The 22,660-nt window shown below is 43.3% G+C and overlaps 1 protein-coding gene across 3 annotated transcripts in view; it reads right to left on the bottom strand.

Annotated features, from left to right (window-relative positions):
* Positions 1 to 22,660, bottom strand: part of LOC126292020 (open rectifier potassium channel protein 1) — a 530,665-nt gene that overhangs the window by 279,021 nt on the left and 228,984 nt on the right. Inside the window, exon 1 of one of the 3 annotated variants that reach the window (XM_049985815.1) lies at positions 15,724 to 15,853. The exons of the other annotated variants lie outside the window; for them this stretch is intronic. The gene's annotated coding sequence lies outside the window, so the exon portion shown is untranslated. Of the gene's footprint in view, positions 1 to 15,723; positions 15,854 to 22,660 lie in introns of those variants that run through there. 3 annotated transcript variants of the gene reach the window in all.

Genomic DNA, 22,660 nt, shown 5'->3' on the forward strand with positions numbered 1-22,660 from the left:
AGGGTTTTGGAGCATACACTGCATTCAAACATTATGAATCACCTCGAAGGGAACGATCTATTGATACGTAATCAGCATGATTTCTGAAAACATCGTTCTTGTGCAACGCAGCTAGCTCTTTATTCGCACGAAGTAATGGCCGCTATCGACAGGGGATCTCAAGTTGATTCCGTATTTCTAGATTTCCGGAAAGCTTTTGACACCGTTCCTCACAAGCTACTTCTAATCGAGCTGCGGGCCTATGGGGTATCGTCTCAGTTGTGTGACTGGATTCGTGATTTCCTGTCAGGAAGGTCGCAGTTCGTAGTAATAGACGGCAAATCATCGAGTAAAACTGAAGTGATATCAGGTGTTCCCTAGGGAAGCGCCCTGGGACCTCTGCTGTTCCTGATCTATATAAATGACCTGGGTGACAATCTTAGCAGTTCTCTTAGGTTGTTCGCAGGTGATGCTGTAATTTACCGTCTAGTAAGGTCATCCGAAGACCAGTATCAGTTGCAAAGCGATTTAGAAAAGATTTCTGTATGGTGTGGCAGATGGCAGTTGACGCTAAATAACGACAAGTGTGAGGTGATCCACATGAGTTCCAAAAGAAATCCGTTGGAATTCGATTACTCGATAAATAGTACAATTCTCAAGGCTGTCAATTCAACTACGTACCTGGGTGTTAAAATTACGAACAACTTCATTTGGAAAGACCACATAGGTAATATTGTGGGGAAGGCGAGCCAAAGGTTGCGTTTCATTGGCAGGACACGTAGAAGATGCAAGAAGTCCTCTAAAGACACAGCTTACACTACACTCGTTCGTCCTCTGTTAGAATATTGCTGCGCGGTTTGGGATCCTTACCAGGTGGGATTGACGGAAGACATCGAAAGGGTGCAAAAAAGGGCAGCTCGTCTTGTAGTATCACGTAATAGGGGAGAGAGTGTGGCTGATATGATACGCGAGTTGGGATGGAAGTCATTAAAGCAAAGACGTTTTTCGTCGTGGGGAGATCTATTTACGAAATTTCAGTCACCAACTTTCTCTTCAGAATGCGAAAATAGGTAGGAATGATCATCAAAATAAAATAAGAGAAATCAGAGCGCGAACAGAAAGGTTTAGGTGTTCGTTTTTCCCGCGCGCTGTTCGGGAATGGAATGGTAGAGAGATAGTATGATTGTGGTTCGATGAACCCTCTTCCAAGCACTTAAATGTGAATTGCAGAGTCATCATGTAGATGTAGATGCAGAAAGTTATTTTAAAACACGACAGCGCTCGACCCCATGTTGCAAAGGAGGTGAAAACGTACTTGGAAACGCTAAAATGGGTAGTCCTACCAAACCCGCCGTATTCTCCAGACATTGCTCCCTCTTTTAATGCCACTTCCTCGGACGAGAAATAAAAATCAAAAATCAAAAATTAGGGCCCAATACCCGAAAGATTTCCCCCCTAGTCCCAAATTCCCAGAAAAGTGAATAAACGAATGAAGTTCCATAAAACTATTATTGGGACAATAACAATTAATTAAATCAGGAATCCAAGACTTGACAATTTAGCAACCTACGAAAGAAAGATTAAATTTCAGCAAAATTAAAATTAAAAACATAATAAATCGCAAAATTAGCATAAATTAACATTCGCAAAGTAGAACCAACGATCCCAAAGAATACTCCGTGTGAGTACTCTTTGGGAATCGTGAGTAATGACTAAGTATAATTCAATGCATTGCCACTACGTTACGATAGTTAGCCGAAGGAGGTCATATATTTGAATGTTCGTACATGTTTTGGAGATTGAGTAATTGCGATCTATTATGACTCTTCTGACTTCAAATATGACGGCATTAGAATTCGAACGGAGGACTTTACCTACTAGAATAAAGTGAACTTTTCACCAGATAATTGAACTAAACATTACTTAGTGATTTAGGAAACGAACACTGATAGACAATTTTCATTCATAATAGCCAGTGGTTTATGTAACTTCAGTGATAGGTCCGAAGCATATAATTTAAATCCCCCCAGCACCTGGGAAAGTTTTCTTCTCAAGGCTCGGTTAGGAAGTGACTGATATTGCGTAATAAAACACCGTCTCGTGCCAAGTCATGCATTTGTGATTTAAGATTCTATCAAATTATTAACATGAAACTCGCGAGTAACAATTACGCGCAGCGATATTTGACTGTAGCGCTCGGCGCTTGTGTAGAATCTTTGACTCAAATAACAAGCCCACTGTTACGATTTATTAGATACTTGAAATTACGACCAGCTTGTAGGGAATTTGTTGTGGATGTGACTATTGGTTTTATCACTAATATTTAATCATTAATCAGTTAAACATCGATTACGAACGATTAATTACGATTCTTGGTGAAGTAAATATCTCACGCACGTCGACATTTCGGTTCAGCAGTGTTATTTTGTGTAACGTCGTCTTCGTAACTTGATAACGATCTCAACACTCTACCCACTGTCGCCGAGTTTTAGCCGAGGCCAAGTACAAATCAAACCAAATCATCAAGAAGAAGAGCCGTTATACTCTATCACCTGTTTAGATCAATGGCGAATGGCCTGGCTAACACTTCCGATCTCATGAAGAAGTCACAAATTGGGTCGATTCGGGGGTCGCTTCAAAAGATGAATAATTCTTTCGACGCGGGATTCGTGCACTGGGAGAAAGTAGCGGCCAGCGATGGAAAATACTTTGAATGATACATGTGTAACCAGTTCGTTTCATTAAAGTCTCAAAAGTTGGGGAAAAAACGGCGGAAGCAAAGTAGTACACCTTTTAGGTATAACTAAGGAGGTCTGCCTATTGCCGGAACGCAGATGTTCTTCCAGCATAGATTTGTAGAATGTAGAAACCTGCTTAAGATTTACACGTTTTCCGTCTGTTCTTAAAATATTGTTTTCTGTATCCGCTCCGAACTGTTAAGACGGGCTGTAAAGTGGTGTAATAAGTTAGTACAGTGTGTGGTCTTGAGGACGGAATCCCTGAGAAACTATGTAGGCGTCGCTCTGATATCGGTACCGGCCGCAGTGTAAACTGTGCAAACATCTGGGATGGTCGAGCGCTATCAGACGCCGCTCTGTGAAAAGAGCTCATCAGCCGGGTAGTTGCCTCAGCGCAGATAACGGGCTATCAATTCGGGAACCACGGCGTAACGCGTTGATTCTATAGTGGGTGGGGCGGGCGGAGGAGTGCTGGAAAGGCCGAGCTTAAGCATCGCTGTCTCGGAAACAGGCACACCGACCCGGGAGCCAAGTGTACGCCCGTCTGGACTCACGTACCACGGTTGAAGCCGCCGTCCAGCCATTCAGTTTTTTATATTCCGTGATTTCTTTCAATCTCCTAAAGTGAATACTGAGATGGTTTGAGTGACGCGGTTCGACGGATCATCTCGTCGTCGACGTGTTGTTACACCGTAATTTCGTTTCTTCTCACAGTATCTCGTTATGCTCGGCGTGTCAGTTGAGGTAAAACGATATCTTTCATTACGACGATTTTGGAATCGCGACGTGGGTGCGAACAACAATTCGAGTGACGGGCTTTCGCTTCCTTGTCACAGCGTAACATAACAATCGCGACGCTCCGTCTCTTTTTCGTTACCCACTGCGACTGCAGCGCGCCAAGCGGTCGTGAAGTTATACTGTTGAGTTCGGCGAGATCTTGTGAAAGCGAAAGCGAATCGTAAACGTTAATATTGGTCTGCAGAATAGTCCTTACAAACGGGAGCCTCTGTAGCGCAATAAATTTTGTTACTTATAAATATTTATTGCAATAGAAACAAAAAGGTGCTATTAACGGCAGAAGACTTGACATTTTGAAGAAATGCGTCGTATATCCATCCAAATACTTGAAATTGTCTTCGCCACACTTGCAGTCAAATCAGTGAACGAGGAACATACGAAACGTGTGTGGAATGCAATACCTACATTATTTAACGTAGCAGACAAGCTACCTCAACAGTAGCCAAAGAAAAACCACCCAGACGTGATAATAAAAGAACAAATATAATATAACTGTTTCCAAACACAGAAGAAATTCCACAACTAATGCTGCATCTGAACCGCAAACGGCAAGAACTTTAACACATTCGTTTTTGAGACAAAAATATTTACGTTTACAAAAATATTTGTCTATTAGAAAGTTGAGTGAAGTGTAAGACAATGCGATACTTTATGCTCTCTAAAAAGTTGTTACATTTAAAGGAAAGGGCCTGTCATAATAAGAACAGACAACAAAAGAAATATATTCTTCTCGCACATGAGATACTTGTTTATATTCTCTTGTTTTCTGTGGGGCAAGCTGCAGTTCTGACATATTCTTCGTCATGAAGTTGTAGCTTATGTCACTTAATGAACGAGATTCGGCTGTTTTTACTTATATATCATGATCGTTCCTGTCTTGTCAATTTAATAACCGAACGCATAAATTTAATAATTATTTGCATAATCAACAATAAAAACGATTAAAAACAAACTAATTTCAAGGCTGCTTTATCGCCATTTGGGGCGCTAGTGTCGCACCTAAGGCTAGAAGGCAAACACTTTCACAGCAGTATCGCGACTGTGTAAGACAGACTGTGCTTATACCTACCACTGAAAGAGAATGCGAGTGCTTTCAGCGCTCTTGAACCAACGGAATTATTCTGTTAGTTATCAATTTCTGCAAACATGACGTCATTTTGACGTGAAGCGCAGTATCGACAACAGAAACTGTTGTCAACTTCCGTTTAGCTTTCGATACGGGCCTCTCGCAAGACATCGGGCACGCGTATCGGAGATTTATAAAAGAACATGTAGTTTTTGGTATGATTATAACCATTAAACAATGGGAAATCCAGGAGGTTAAAATGACAATGGCGTCTGCTGTCAGAGACAGTGGCCGTGTGTGTGTGTGTGTGTGTGTGTGTGTGTGTGTGTGTGTGTGTGTGTGTGTGTACGCGCGTGTGCGTGTGTTTCGTTTAATTCAGAAAAAGGTTCGACAGTCTTTTTGCTATTCCTATCTCCGACTCAACAGGTCTAATTATAATTGTTAATACAATTAAACGTCACAATGATTTACCGACGGTTAATGCCTCCATATGAGAGTGTCGGCCACCGCAAAGCATTAATCGCTAGCTTTGTATTACCCTCCACGCAAATTTTTTGACTTCTCTCTTCTCTTACGTTTCGCGCCATACTTGGTGATGTGTTCTCTCTTTTTGAATAAATCTACTCAAAATCATTAAATAGCTTACTATTACTAATGGAGTCTACATCACTACCATACCTAATATCCACACGACGTTATCGTCAGTAACATTTATAAATTAAGCATGAATCACGATTGCACTGTAACTTGCAGTGTGCCGTTTCAGGGTAACAAAGCACTGATCATTTTTCACAACGACGTCACCATTATCATCAACTGTCAGTTAACAACGCGTCAACGATATAACCCTTCAATAAATAATATAATAACGATGACAGGAGACTAGAATCAATAAGTGTTACAGTAACGGACAACGGCGTGGTTTCTGGAATCTTAAGATGTAAGTTCATATATCACCATAAGCATTTTTTTTCATGTTAGGGTTGTTAACAACATATTCTATTAGTTTGTTATGACTGTAATACCAGAATGATCTGCAATATTCGAAGTTATTTACATTTCCACTAGATTAGAGAACGAAGGATAAAATAAATATTAGACGATTTCCTGGGGCACAGTTAGGAATGGACCTAAGAGGCCAGCTTAAACTGCTGCGATGGAAACGAGAAGCAATTAAATTCATTCTTCATTCTTTGTCCCAAAGTCGAAAGCAATTCCCGCGGTTGTCGATACTGCACGTGAGGTCAAAATGAGTGTTTTTCCATTCTTAATAGCACGCTGGAAAGGAGCGGACACTTTTCTGGCTGATGTCGGAGAATTGATTCGATAGGTTAGAGGGAGAGCCTCTGTGCAATCAAGACTTTATTGTACGCCGCCACTGAGGAAATTCTGATATCAAGAAAGTTTAAGGCATTAGTACTAAGGAAACGTTACTGGAATATTTCCTAAGTTACGTAGAGGAAGTGTTGTGTGAAGAATACGAGCTGATTTATGTATAAAATGATACGTATTGGTGATTATTTTAATCGAAACCTCGATTTATTATTACGAAGTACTACGGCGTGCTACAAATGGTCGGGGTTAATGCGTACAGGTGTGCTAGCATGAACCTGCAGACACGATCAGTTTTATTAGGAACTATTGCTCCTTTCTAAATGGATGAAAGAAATATGCTTCTGGAATTGTCATCCATTTTTCAGTAACTACGTTGCCATAGGACATCGACGGATTCAGGCAGATCTATAGCGAGAGACTAACAACTTTGCACGATGTTTCTGCTTTCGCCGAGAAGTTGTAGCTTCATCGACGAGCAAACAACTAGATTCTTCTGCGATCTGTATAACCGCTGCATTATTAAAAGTACAGTAGAGAATTTTACGCCGTTCAGTATATTCCTGTCAGAAAGATAAATATCGTTAAACGCTAACTGCAAGTGCTCAGTTTTCCAAGACTGTTTACGACTCAGAATATAGTTGATTCTTCATGCAAAGAACTTAAGTGGCATTTAATACTTTTCATGAGGCTAAAATCAGCCGTGCAAAGTCATTTCAACTTAGCGTCCTTTTCCTTGAATATTTGTCCATAAGTGACGAGATAATGAGGGCTAGGACTGTTGATCAATACAAATGAAACAGTTTCTGCGTGAGTCACTTTGTTATTTTGTCAGTACGCCCATCGACTGTTCACACCACCACGTTCAGGTGGAGAACTGTTTTCTTAGACGGCTTGTGTTAGTGAAGAATACAGACGTCTTATCGCAATCGCAGACCAAGGGAAGTGAAGGTTATTTTGTATCTCTTGCTAATGATAAAAACTGTTTATTTAGAAAACCTATAACTGCCCTTCCGAAATCTACGATTTTTATCATTAGCAAAAGACACAAAATAACCTACACTGTCGCTGTGAAAACGCGTCTGTACTCTTCAGCAACAACAGCCATGTAAATAAACAATTATCCACAAAACCATAAAACGCGTAGTGCCAAAATAAACAAGTGGCTGCCGCAGAAACTGATTTATCTATTTATTTATTTTTAACTTTCATTCCTTTCGAGAGCGCATACTCCTTCCGAATCGAAATTCAGGGAACAAGTTTCGGAAGTATGGGATGAATGCGATCACTTCTTCCGAAACATAGCCACCGATGAAAGTTTTCGATCTCTGATGACTTGTCGCTTTCCTGCGACCAGATGTCACTAGATGCGGATCAGCCAGCATAAAAGGGGAGGGGAGTATCGTTTTGTCAGCGGAGAAGCAGTAACGGCAGAATCAGTCCGTCAGAAGATCACGTGACTTCGAACATAGACTGCTCAACTGCTCATTGGGTGTCTCCCGAGTCACAGATACATCAGGGATATTTCAATCCTTCTAGATGCGCCGACTGGCCGCGCTGTTAGGGGCGCCATTTGACGAATTGGGCGACCGCTCCCGCCCGTGGTTCGAATTCTCTCTTGTGAGTGTGTGTGTGTGGTTCTTAGCGTAAGTTAGTTTAAGTAGTGCGTAAGTCTAGGGACCAATGACCTCATCAGTTTGGTCCCTTAGGAATTCACATAGATTTGGACCTTTTTCAACCCTTATAACGCAGCCCCAGTCGTCTGTCGGCAATCCGATTGCGAAGTGGAAAAGCGAAGAAACAGCCTCAGCTAATCATAGAATTAAGGCTTTCACAGCAGGTGTTGTCATCACTTCACATTTCCGGGCTGAGATGCCGTGGTCCATACATAAGACTATCCCCCGACGTTTCGCCTTCGACTGCGGAAGGCATCCTCAGAGGACAATCGGCGAACTGCAACGAGAGCGCGAGTGAGCGCCGTATATATAAGCCATCCAGAGGGCGCCGCTGACAATCGTGACGTCGGCTGTGCTATGATCTCTGATATTGCCAACTTTCTCAGTTGAAATTAATCGTTTGCCACGCTGTTGCTGCAATGTTGGCATCCATATCTTCTCCAGCTTAACGCCTTCATCTTTCCTATTAAAATTATTGCAGTGTTTGCCAATGTCAATGGCCTCTCTGTACATTCGCGCATAATAATGCGACGTCTTTGCTATGACGGTCGTCACTAAACTTTATTTCACGATCACCTCCATGAAACACATGTTCCACTACAGCCGATTTATCAGTATGTCCGAGGAGGCATTTCCTTTTATGTTCACCCAGACGGGTGTTGACGCTTCTTTTTGTTGAGCCTGTATACACTCCTGGAAATTGAAATAAGAACACCGTGAATTCATTGTCCCAGGAAGGGGAAACTTTATTGACACATTTCTGGGGTCAGATACATCACATGATCACACTGACAGAACCACAGGCACATAGACACAGGCAACAGAGCATGTACAGTGTATATCCACCTTTCGCAACAATGCAGGCTGTTATTCTCCCATGGAGACTATCGTAGAGATGCTGGATGCAGTCCTGTGGAACGGCTTGCCATGCCATTTCCACCTGGCGCCTCAGTTGGACCAGCGTTCGTGCTGGACGTGCAGACCGCGTGAGACGACGCTTCATCCAGTCCCAAACATGCTGAATGGGGGACAGATCCGGAGATCTTGCTGGCCAGGGTAGTTGACTTACACCTTCTAGAGCACGTTGGGTGGCACGGGATACATGCGGACGTGCATTGTCCTGTTGGAACAGGAAGTTCCCTAACCGGTCTATGAATGGTAGAACGATGGGTTCGATGACGGTTTGGATGTACCGTGCACTATTCAGTGTCCCCTCCACGATCACCAGAGGTGTACGGCCAGTGTAGGAGATCGCTCCCTACACCATGATGCCGGGTGTTGGCCCTGTGTGCCTCGGTCGTATGCAGTTCTGATTGTGGCGCACACCTGCACGGCGCCAAACACGCATACGACCATCATTGGCACCAAGGCAGAAGCGACTCTCATCGCTGAAGACGACACGTCTCCATTCGTCCCTCCATTCACGCCTGTCGCGACACCACTGGAGGCGGGCTGCTCGATGTTGGGGCGTGAGCGGAAGACGGCCTAACGGTGTGCGGGACCGTAACCCAGCTTCATGGAGACGGTTGCGATTGGTTCTCGCCGATACTCCAGGAGCAACAGTGTCCCTAATTTGCTGGGAATTGGCGGTGCGGTCCCCTACGGCACTGCGTAGGATCCTACGGTCTTGGCGTGCATCCGTGCGTCGCTGCGATCCGGTCCCAGGTCGACGGGCACGTGCACCTTCCGCCGACCACTGGCGACAACATCGATGTACTGTGGAGACCTCACGCCCCACGTGTTGAGCAATTCGGCGGTACGTCCACCCGGCCTCCCGCATGCCCACTATACGCCCTCGCTCAAAGTCCGTCAACTGCACATACGGTTCACGTCCACACTGTCGCGGCATGCTACCAGTGTTAAAGACTGCGATGGAGCTCCGTATGCCACGGCAAACTGGCTGACACTGACGGCGGCGGTGCACAAATGCTGCGCAGCTAGCGCCATTCGTCGGCCAACACCGCGGTTTCTGGTGTGTCCGCTGTGCCGTGCGTGTGATCATTGCTTGTACAGCCCTCTCGCAGTGTCCAGAGCAAGTATGGTGGGTCTGACACACCGGTGTCAACGTGTTCTTTTTTCCATTTCCAGGAGTGTAGACCTTTCCACAACTGCACGGAATTTTATGGACTCCTGGTGTTGCTGATTTTAAACATTCTTTTATTTTCGTAGTAGGTCTGAAGACAGTTTCCACATCGTACTTGCTTAGAATTTTCCAATGCGATCAGTGACCTTACTGATGAACGGTAAGAACACTTTACCCTAGGGTTGGTGTCGCCCTGGACTGACAACTAGGACGGACGAGAATCGATACCAAAACGCTTGTTTCAATGCAATGTTTTGGTTGCATTGCATTGAAACAAGCGTTCAGTTCACAGTGCTGTGGAATGTGGGGAAAAAAACGCAAATTGACATTCATCAGAAGAAGAACAACACCAAAAATGCAGCAGGAGCGTAGTATGTAATAATTTGTCCACGCAACCTGTAAGTAGAGTTCAAAACATTGCTACTGAACAGGAAATACGAACCACCAGAACTGTTTATAACCTATAGGTACAGTGACAAAAATGTAAATTAAATAGCAAACATATATACATATTCCAGGCAACTGATGATGCCTTGCAGAAAATAAAGGCGAAACGCGTATGGCAGTAAAATTGTATTATTTTCCAGGCAACTGATGATGCCTTGCAGAAAATAAAGGCGAAGCGCGTATGGCACTAAAATTGTATCATTCAGTTGCTGTCAGGCGGTTCATAAGTAAAAGTTATCAATATACTGTATTATTACACGCAACTGAGGAAGACAGGACCACAAAAGTTGAAGATGTTTGTATCAGTTTGTTTGGCGCTTCAGTGTACATATTCTTGTATTACGCCACGCTCTAGATCGTTGATTGACTTCCTCGCTATCGACCTACTTAAAGAAAATTATATCTTATCTAACTATCATAAAACATGTTTTATAACAGAACGTAGAAGGCCTTGCGATCGTAATAGGGGGTTAGTGAGAGGGTGAAAGCTTTAACTCAATTGTAAAATCAATGGCAGAAGTCGGTTTCCTACTCACAGTAAATGACAAGATTATTTAATTAAATTTGTGAACGAAACTGATGGTTGCATGGTACAGAGGAAGTTCGTCTTCTGTTCCTTCTATTCCAATCCAACATCCTGGAACGGTATCTGTCATTCAGGTAGCGTCGGACGCTGTTGCTCTAAGGGGAAGAGCGGAAGAGGAACTTCATCCCCGGTGGCCGTCCATGTCTCCAGCACTCACACCTTTTGACTTTTGTCTGTGGGTTATGTGAACGACCGCGGTTTTATCCCCCCGATGCCTGACTCCTGAAAGTCTGCGATAGCGCACTGTTGAAACGCTGGAGTCAATAACGAGAGACCAGCTGCTTCGGGTGTGGTAAGAGGTGAGCCACCTTTTTGATATTTGTCGTGTAATACACGGTGCTCACATTGAATGCATAAAAATTTAAACTTTTTCTTTCCAGGAATGGTGGAATTTTGTTTCTATCTTTTGGAGTTTAGAAGCAATAAATGTTTGAAATATGTTCCTTTTTTGTGAGTAGCCCTGTGTGTCGATGACCTGCTAGACAGTATAATAGCAACCTCAGATTTGTGCACCTAACACAGCTCTCTATATTGCAATGAAATACTGTCTGTAAATCGCTGAATAAATATTCAGTCAAGTTTTGTTTTCACAGTAAATAGGCAACATACTTTAAATGTTCGCAAATATAAAATAAGGGACGCCGCGAAACGCATACACAGTCTGTCCTTTAACTGTTCTATCAGTAATTTGTAATTAGTGACTTCATACACATAGAAGGTTGTAAGAACTGTACACTGCTTAGAATGCTGAAGGTGGCAGGTATCAAATACAGTATGTAATACGTGTAAGTGCAGACACTTTTGTATACAGTGCCATAATTTGCACACACATCAGTGTGTTGGCTGTTTTTTTTTTCTGTATCGAACATTCTTCACACAAACACGTCAGGTAAGTTACCATCTCATGTTTTGTGGACGGCCGTAACTACACCACTAAATGGATTACGCCTGTCACTTTAGACTAACTGTTTTGTGTCCACGCGGTCACACTTCTACATATGACCTACTGCCGAGGACAAAATAAGCATTAATGGCTTGGTCTTACCCATGTACTTAGATGTACCAATCAACCTGAAAACATTCTACTCCTAGTAGCTATAATTATTAGTTTGCAAATGGAGTAAACACTGATGTAATGTTGTCCGTTACACCGTCCTCACTCACCAACAAAATGGCTCTTAGCACTATGGGACTTAACATCTGAGGTCATCAGTCCCCTAGAACTTAGAACTACTTAAAGCTAATTAACCTAAGGACATCACACACATCCATGCCCAAGGTAGGATTCGAACCTGCGACCGTAGCCATCGCACGGTTCCGGACTGAAGTGCCTAGAACCGCTCGTCCACAACGGGTGGCTCAATCACCAACAGAAATATCGGCGCTTACGTCCGTTACACGCTGTATAGTGAGTGAAAAGCTACCTACAACTTGTATATAAAGCAGGTTGCAGTTATAGAGTGTCAAATGTTATGAAAGGGAAGCAGCAGTTGCGAAGGGAGCGAGACAAGGTTGAAGCCTCTCCCCAACGCTTTTCAATCCGCACATCGAGCAAGATACTAAGAAAACCAAGGAGAAATTTCGAAACGAAATTGAAGTGAGAAAAAATAAAAAGTTTGCCTCATGCCGATGACATTGTAATTCCGTCAACAGACAGTAAAGACTTGCAAGAACGACTCAACAGAATGGATAGAGTCTCGAAAAGATGTTATAAGATCAATTGTTAAATACCATTCAACAGCCAAGATTGTATAAAATATTTTCTTTTCTTTAAGGCAACCGCTTGCAACACACTTTGCTGTCATCTTCAGGTATTAAAATCTTTGTTGTAAAAAGTGGATTCGCACTATTTTGGATATATCCAGCAGATGTAAACAGTTGTGCTATTGTGTACCGTGTTTGTATGAGGCAATAAGGAACTGTGAACAATATACGCACATTAAAAACGTTTTGCATCACCTTGGCTCCGAGAGTTCCGTACAGAAAACTGGAATAGAGAGCTACGAAAACATCATTTCCGTTCTTTTTATTGCTCCCCATGACGTCGAGAGTGAAGTTGCGCACCATGCAGCCTATTGCGGACAGTCTGAGGCGCAACACGACGTCCTGTGGCTGCACGAAAAGCGTTACTCAACATGGTGGCGCTGCTGCCAGGGTTCCTCCGAGCCATATTCCGTAGGCAGCGGTCATCCACTGCAGTAGTAGCCCTTGGGTGGCCTGAGCGTGGCATGTCATCGACAGTTCGTGTCTCTCTGTATCTCCTACTTGTCCAAACCAAATCGCTTTAGTTCACGCTGAGACGCCCGGACTCTTCCCTTGTCGAGAGCCCTTCCTGGCACAAAGTAACAATGTGGACGCGATCAAACCTCATTAATAACCATCTAGGCATGGTTGAAGTACAGACAACACGTGCCGTGTACCTCCTTCCTGTGGAATGACGAAATGATCGGCTGTCGGACCCCCTCCGTCTAATAGGCGCTGCTCATACATGGTTGTTTATTTCTTTGGGCGGGTTTTGTGACATCTCTGAACAGTCAAGGGGACTGTGTCTGTGATAAATATCCACAGCCAACGTCTATCTTCTGGAGTTCTGGGAACTGGGGTGATGCAAAACCTTTTTTGATGTGTGTATATATGGAAATCGTCTGTTGCACAAGATGGTTGATGTTTTTAAATATTTTAGTGATGACAAGCCTTTTATAATGTGCTGTTTTTATCCACTTGACGTCTTGTGCGTGGGGTCAGTGTAAAATAAACATGTATAATAACGAAAGATTGTAAGATCTGAAAATGATAGCCTAGTGTGCTTAAACCTCATAGGTGTCTCGCCTGACAACCGTTGCTCCGTAACCGTGAACAATAAAATGTAACTCAGCACCGAAAATTACACTTTTTCAATCACTGGAGATCCAAGATTTATATATTTTATTCCATGCCAACGGTTTATCCTTCATGGAAATTGTTAAATACTGGAGGGGTTCTATAATTGTTGTTTATAGTAAGGCCAACAACACTCCTCTAAGAGCCCAACAATTGGCTAAAAAAGTGGTTACAGCAAAGAAGCTTCTGTTCCTCCTAAAATATGAGCTTGTCCCAATTAATTTGCACACTACTGCATTTAAGTTTTGATTGATACTGTGAAGGTTCAAACTTAAATGTATCCATGTTATGCGGATGTTATTTGAGGGCATGACTGCATTATAAAATTTTTTATGGAATGATATGTACTGCAACAGTCGGACTATTAATACTTAATTATCACTTTGCGTTACGACAGCACACTGTCATAATCAAGTGCATTTACAATTCGTTATACATAGTAATTAATATGAAGTGAGGTTAGTTTCCTTTGCTGTGTTTGTCAGTGATTTGTGGGTCGAAAAAGATGTCTATTCAGGAAGGTAAATTTGTTATAGTGTGTACATCATGTGCTAAGCATGATTAGTCAAATTGTGTTTGTACATTTACTTACATTTTAGTTGCCTGGGACACAGAGCACAGTAAAAAGTACATCACAACTTAATACTGTCACAATCATGTGTCTACATGAATCCAAAGAGTCTTAAAAGCCGCTCGGTGTGGCCGAGCGGTTCTAGGCGCTTCAGTCTGGAACCGCGCGACAGCTACGGTCGCAGGTTCGAATCCTGCCTCGGGTATGGATGTGTGTGATGTCCTTAGGTTAGTCACGTTTAAGTAGTTCTAATTTCTAGGGGGCTGGTGACCTCAGAAGTTAAGTTCCATAGTTCTCAGAGCCATTTCAACCATTTGAGTCTTAAAAACTAATTTATTTTCTCATGGTAAAACAGTAGTTTCATCTCCACTGTATACACAGTTTTAGAGATAGGAACTAGTACATCTCAGGTTTTAAGGCTCTGGATTGATGTAAGCAAATGAGTGTGGGAGTGTTTAGCTCTAAGGTACGTCTTACTGTGCTCTGTGTGCCAGTCAACGAAATTACCAACAAAAATGTAAGTAAATGCACTAACAATATGACTAATAATTCGTCTCACATAATGTGCACACTACAGCATATATATTTTTCTTAAAAGGTGTTTTTTTCGATCTATAATCTCACTGGTGCATACAGAATGGGAAACTGACTTCACGTCATTTTAATTACAATGTAAAAGTAACCGTAAATGCACCTGACGAAGGCAAATGCTGCCGAAACACGTCTCGCTAATAAATTATCAGTAACAAGTGAATGTTGCTGTTCATATGTATTTAATAGAAATCAATGGCCGCATGTATGGAAGATCATCACATGAGAACGACTTGACCTGTCTGGTTGATTTCGTCTTTGTTGTGTTCTTAATTGTCAGGAAAAGACATGTATGAAAAAACATTTTTGGCAAATCGACTGGAAAAATCTGAAATTGAAATCAGCTGTGAAAGATAACGGCTCGACTAATTTGGGTGTTTTTTTGTGTTCGTAACTGTGGACGGTAATGAAATGAATGAAAAGAATGAAAAGAAAAAAAATGCATTCAGTTCGACAGTTCCAGAGTACTGCTGTCACATGTATACATATGTAATATGTTGTTACTGAAAATCTAGGAAGTCCTTAACCAATATATAACAGGTTTTTACGAGACACTCTAATGAACATTCAGACGGGTTATATATATATATATATATATATATATATATATATATATATATATATATATATATATATAAAGGAAGAACGTTGTTACCGAAAATCTCGAGGAGATCTTGGCGGATTTACTTCAAATTTTTACATGATGCTCTTTGATCATTAGACAGATATGAACACAGTTGAGGAGGAGGAGGAGATGGACAGAGAGAGGGGGTGATAAGGTTATTTACACAGAGATGGGGGGAGGAGGACGAGATGTGTGGAGAGAGAGAGAGAGAGAGAGGGGGGGGGGGGTGATGAGAAGGGATCAGGGAATTTAGAATGTATATGAAATTCCCATACATATACTTAGCAATTACGAAGCATTGCCGGGTTCTGTAGCAATTTCTTAAAAATCGTGTGGAGTTTATTTACTTACTCAGTTGCGCTCCCTCCACTCTTCCGGCATCCAGCAGAGCCGGGTGGGTGTAGTTGGGACGGGACGAATGCCTCCACACCGTAGAAGACTCGAAGCACGCGGTGTGAGTGTGTGTGTGTGTGTGTGTGTGTGTGTGCACGCTAGGGACGGCCTGCTCTCGACGCGAGATGTCGTGCTGTGAGCCCGGCCCGCTGAGACACTGTGCGTCTCTTGGCGGGGTTCGGCCCTGCCCGCCAGAGACTCGCCTTATCAGTGGATCATCCGCGGCGCGGACCACGTGCTTCGGCGCGTCTCCCAGCTCCTCCACAGACACACAGCCGCGTCCGGACGCTGGCTCCCATATCGCCGGCTCTCATCGGCCTACCTGTTGACACGCTTCAGTGGAGACAGCACCGGAGAGGTTCCTGGAACTGCCACGCGGCTGCTCGACACCCACAACTCCCAGAGTCGGGGGAGGAGGAAGCTCAGCGCGGTGACGAAGTCCCCAGCCATTAGAGGAGCTGCGCTAACGCATCTGGACGGGACACTGGGGAAGCACCCCAGCACTAATAGCGGGGTTATACGACCACTAGTGATAGCACAAGTGTTCGACGGCACGTATTATCCAGCGATCATTTGGATCGATGAACATTCCAGTAACAGAACCCCTTCATGACAACTGGCTACAATCCTGTACATTAATTTTTACAGTGTCTGACCGAGAACCCCATTAGTGTGATGCGGCATAAGGCCAATGATGGCCACGGCATTCGGCGTCCCACATAATAAATTATCTGGGAGTAGGCATTAGGAGTGATTAAAAATGGAATGATCATATAAAGTTGATAGTCGGTAAAGCAGATGCCAGACAGATTCATTGGAAGAATGCTAAGGAAATGCAATCCGAAAACAAAGGAAGTAGGTTACAGTTGTTCGCCCACTGCTTGAATACTGCTCAGCAGTGTAGGGTCCGTACCAGATAGGGTTGATAGAAGAGATAGAGAAGATCCAACGGAGAGCAGCGCGCTTCATTACAGGGTCATTTAGTAATTGCGAAAGCGTTACGGAGATGGTAGATAAACTCCAGTAGAATACTCTGCAGGAGAGACGCTCAGTAGCTCGGTACCGGCTTTTGATAAAGTTTCGAGAACATACCTTCACCGAAGAGTCAAGCAGTATATTGCTCCCTCCTACGTATATCTCGCGAAGTGACCATGAGGATAAAATCAGAGAGATTAGAGTCCACTCAGAAGCATACCGACAATCCTTCTTTCCACGAACAAAACGAGACTGGAATAGAAGGGAGAACCGATAGAGGTACTCAAAGTACCCTCCCCCACACACCCTTAGGTGGCTTGCGGAGTATGGATGTAGATGTAGATGCCTACCATCCAACCACAATATAGGCTACTAATGATATATCTACATGTACATTTATACTCCGCAAGCCACCCAACGGTGTGTGGCGGAGGGCACTTTACGTGCCACTGTCATTACCTCCTTTTCCTGTTCCAGTCGAGTATGGCTCCCGGGAAGAACGACTGCAGGAAAGCCTCCGTGCGCGCTCCAATCTCTCTCTAATTTTACATTCGTGATCTCCTCGGGAGGTATAAATAGGGGGGCGCAATATATTCGATACTTCATCCAGAAACGCACCCTATCGAAACTTGGACAGCAAGCTACACCGTGATGCAGAGCGCCTCTCTTGCAGAGTCTGCCACTTGAGTTTGCTAAACATCTCCGTAACGCTATCACGGTTACCAAATAACCCTGTGACGAAACGCGCCGCTCTTCTTTGGATCTTCTCTATCTGTCATCCCGACCTGGTACGGATCCCACACTGAAGAACAATACTCAAGTATAGGTCGAACGAGTGTTTTGTAAGCCACCTCCTTTGTTGATGGACTACATTTTTTAAGGACTCTCCCAATGAATCTCAACCTAGCACCCGCCTTACCAATAATTAATTTCATATGATTATTCCACTTCAGATCGTTCCGCACGCATACTCCCAGATATTTTACAGAAGTAACTGCTACCAGTGTTTGTCCCGCTATCACATAATCATACAATAAAGGATCCTTCTTTCTATTTATTCGCAATACATTACATTTGTCTATGTTAAGGGTCATTTGTCACTCCCTGCACCAAGTGCCAATCCGCTGCAGATCTTCCTGCATTCCGCTGCAATTTCCTAATGCTGCAACTTCTCTGTATACTACAGCATCATCCGCGAAAAGCCGCATGGAACTTCCGACACTATCTACTACTATGTCGCTAGGTGGTGTTGCATTACATCAACAACAGTCGTGGAATTTCAAATTTCATCGGAAAGGAACCCAAGGAAATTGGCAGAAAAGGAAAGAAGTGTCTAATGAAATACTGCGTTTCAGCAAGATGAGTCAGCGGAGTGTGTGGTGTCGTATATGCTACACTGTGTGGACAACGTATTTGAGGAGTACAATAACGACGATACGTGCTTAACAAGTGAAATTGATCTTGAAACAGGTGTCGAGCCAAGTAATTCATCATCCAGGTCGGACAGGGTGCCACAAATCTCGCCTGGAGTGAAACATATTAATGGACAATAGTTATCCAAGGAGCGAGTACTAAACATAATTACGTATGTTGACGATCATCCGCAGCGTAGAAAAAAAACAATTATGAACAGATTTCGAACAATTCCGCATAAGAAAAACTACAGATATTCAACGGCGGACAAGGTAAACTTTTTGCAAAAACTGGTATATGTATGTTGCAGGGATGCTCGATAGAATCTACAGAATGTGCACGATATTGACCTGCTACGGTATGCTTGTCGAATAACAAGCGACATAGATTACAATGAAAATGAAACAAATGAGCCCTCGGCCATACATTTTTAGTCTTATTGATCAGGTTTCAACACTTCTAAGAGTGCCTTCATCTGAATTTAGACATAGAAAGAGGTTTATAACATAATTACAAATTTATGGAAGAAACTTTTTTATGTATATAAAAAAGTGTAAGTACTGACTAACAACTAACTGAAAACTGGTCAATAAGAGTAGAAAAGTATGACCGAGGGCTCATTTGTTTCATTTTCAATTTATAAACGGTCACTGAACCAAGCAACCATGTTTAAAACTTTAGATTACAATGGTTTCAAGAGAAGCAGCGGATGGTTGCGTAAGTTAAAACAGTGCTACAGAACTGGAAGACGTAAGGCAATAAAATTTCAAGTAAAGTGTCAACCTGACGATACACAGCGAGCTGCGGAGCCCCCCGAAAATTTGTAGATGAGATAAACGTATCCCTTCAGTGAGTAAGAAATTCGTTTTCAACTCCAACCAGTAGGGATTTCAGGAGAAAATGCATACGAAACGAACCCTGGAAACTGGAGACACCAAAAGAGTTGTTCTAAAATCGCTTAATAACAATGCCTTAAGGCATTGGTGTACAATTACGCTGACTTAATCTGGATGGTCAATCTATTGGAAAGGTATTTATTGTGCTGCGTGAAGCTAGAGGTGCTCTGCCCCCTACAATTCTTTATTGTGAGCGTGATCTTGCAAAGGCAGTTGGCACTATTTACGCCACAGCAAGCATGTGTGGGGAAATGAGCGTAATTAACTGTAGTTATGATGTGTGAACAGCTTGTGGCTGATCAAAATCCCGTCTCCAGTGAAACGTAGCACAGGACAACCGTTGACAATCCTTGTCCGGGGAGCAGATACCAAGAACAATTACGTATATGAAAGATCATCCGCGTATAGTAAGGAAAAAAAAGAATTATGAAGAGATTTCGAGTAAGATCACAGCAATATGAGAGTGTAGTGCATAAAAAAACTGCGGATATTCAAGGGAGGGGGGGGGGGGGGGGGTAGGTGCACTTGTTACAAAAACTGGTGTTTGCACGTTTGAAAGATGCTCGGTACAATTTATGGGACGTGCAGATAGTGAGTTTCTACGTTATGCACATCAAACTGCACGCGACAAATGTCACAGTGATTTCAATGGAAGCAGTAGATTGCTGTGTAACTTCAGACTGTTCTAAGGAATTGGAAGACATAAGATAAGGATATTTCAAAGTGTCAAACTGACAATGCACAGCACTCTTCGGAATTTGTAGATAAGATAAACTCATCGCATCGTTTATTAAGGAATTTGTGTTCAACTCCGGCCAATCGGGTTTTGAAGAGGAAATGGATTTGAAAGGTACCATAGGAATTAGAGGTACTAAAAGAGTTGCACTTATATCAACTTTATATCAGTGCCTAAATCCTTTCCTATATATTGATGCCGATTTTTAATGTGGATGGTAAGCAGCACATAGCCCGGATAGAGACAGTGCTCGTGCAGTGTCACGAGATTTGTCCATCTCATGGTCAACAGTATGGAAATTTTTGCAGTTTATTTTACACTGGTACCAGTACAAGATCCAGACGATGCTGCAACTAAAATCTCATTATCAGCAGCAACGTTCTGATTAACTCTTCGGCTGCTGTCACGGATAGAAGTCACATGGGGCCAGGCAATATTCTGTGGCGTGACGAGACACATTTTACACTACAGCAGGATGCAATGAACACACGGAACTGCCGAATTTGACGTATTGTTAAACAGCGTGATGTGCACGCAGAGCTTGCACTAGGCGTATGTGTGATGTCCTGAGGTTAGTTAAGTTTAAGTAGTTTAATTCTAGGCGACTGATGACCTCAGATGTTAAGTCCCATAGTGCTCAGAGCCATTTGGACAATTTGTATTCTTAATGATCTCTAAGGACGATCAATGACGAGGACAGTGACGAAAAATAAGAGGAAAACAGCTGCAAAAGTTACAGCTGAGCTGAATGTCGCATTCCCAAATCCTGTCACCTTCAAAACCACTAGAAGGGAGCTCCGTAAACAAGAAAATGCAGCGTGAGCTGGAATTCCAGGATCACGGGGAAACGTTGTGGTGAAGCCCTTAAACCTGTAAAATGAAGCAATGAAAGAATGTCATTCGGTCAGATGAGTCTTGTTTCACACTTTTTCCACCTTCTGGCCGAGTTTCCGTCCCAAGAGTGGTACACGGCCGGGGCGAGATGATGATTTCGTGAACCATGTCGTGGTATTCCATGGCCTCATGGCTACTCTGCAAGGTTGCATTTCTGCCCACGATTATATGACCATTTTGGCTATCAGGTCCATCCCGTGGTACAATTTTTGTTTAGAAATGGTGATGCTGCGTTTCGAGGGAGGAGGTTCCTGTTGACGCACCGTTCAGGGCTGGTTTTGTGAGCACGAGGATGAAGCATTGCAGCAACCCCGTCCACCACAGAGACCAAACCTCGCTATTATCGAGTCTTTGTGGTCTACTTCGAAGAAAAGGCTGTGTATTCGCTGTCGATCTGCATCAACGTTATTTGAACGTATGGAAATGTTGTAACATTCCATTTAAAACCAGAGAGTAACTGCATTTATCCATTCCGAGACGAGTGGAAGCTATTTTCATTGCCAACGGTTTTCTACTCCGTATTAGGCGCGGTAATGTGTCCACCTCTTGTACATAGACGTTTCTGTACGTTGTCCCACGTTGTCGTGCACATAGAACGCCAAAGAATCACACAAGTAATCATTAAACTAATCGGTAGCAAGGCAGTGACAACGCTATCAGTGCAATAAATACGACCACGGGGCGGCTAATAGACATTGCCAAGCTGCAGGGAGAGGTCATCAATCACGCAGTGGCAGATCGAAGCGCAGGTGCTGCGTATATCACGATGCACTGTCACGTCAGGGGAGGGCTCATGAGCCGAAGTGTGGATTCACAAGCACCTTTATCTTCGGTCTTCTTTGAAGAGAATACATACAGCATGTGATTACTGAGTGGGAAGAGCGCAACTTCGTCGAAACTTCTGTTTTAATGCAAGATGGGTCAACATCTCATGCTACTCGTCCAGTGAACTTCTCACGAACTTATTATCTCGAGAGGTTTCCCATATGCATAGCGTGAAAGTTCACCTGATCTGAATCCATGTGAATTTCGGCTCTATGGGTACCTAAAAGAACGCATTTACCAGGGACACGTTTTATCTGTACCTGATCTGAACGCCAGTGTGCAGGAACACGTTGCTGAGATTGGACCGGAACTGCTACCAGAAAGCGCTGAACACGTCGTTTTGTGGATGCAGCATCTCGTCGAGATCTCCGGTACTTGCATAGAACAAATTGGGTCAGCGGCGGTTAATAATAAAATCAACATTACGCCTCACGTGTTTGACCTTTTCTGCCCACGTACCGTTTCTAGTCCCTCACACATGAAAACGCGCCAGATTTGCACTTGGTGTCCAAAATTGGAAGTAACTGAAACTTCCTGGCAGATTAAAACTGTGTGCCCGACCGAGACTCGAACTCGGGTCCTTCGCCTTTCACGAGCAAGTGCTCTACCATCTGAGCTACCGAAGCACGGCTCACGCCCGGTACTCACAGCTTTATTTCTGCAAGTATCTCGTCTACCTTACCTTCCAAACTTTTCAGAAGCTCTCCTCATTCTGGAAACATCCCCCAGGCTGTGACTAAGCCATGTCTCCGCAATATCCTTTCTTTCAGGAGTGCTAGTTCTGCCAGGTTCGCAGGAGAGCTCATGTAAAGTTTGGAAGGTAGGAGATGATACTGGCAAAAAATAAAGCTGTGAGTACAGGGCGTGAGTCGTGCTTCGGTAGCTCTGATGGTAGAGCACTTGCCTGCAAAAGGCAAAGGTCCCGAGTTCGAGTCTCGGTCGGGCACACAGTTTTAATGTGCCAGGAAGTTTCATATCAGCGCACACTCAGCTGCAGAGTGAAAATCTCATATTGGAAGTAACTGTTTTCCTATGTAAATCGCTTCCACATTAACGCATTAAAATGTCTACCAATAAGTGGCTCTGAGCACTATGGGACTTAACTTCTGAGGTCATCAGTCCCCTAGAACTTAGAACTACTTAAACCTAACTAACC

This window comes from Schistocerca gregaria, chromosome 9 (assembly GCF_023897955.1).
Source record: "Schistocerca gregaria isolate iqSchGreg1 chromosome 9, iqSchGreg1.2, whole genome shotgun sequence".
NCBI lineage: Eukaryota > Metazoa > Arthropoda > Insecta > Orthoptera > Acrididae > Schistocerca > Schistocerca gregaria.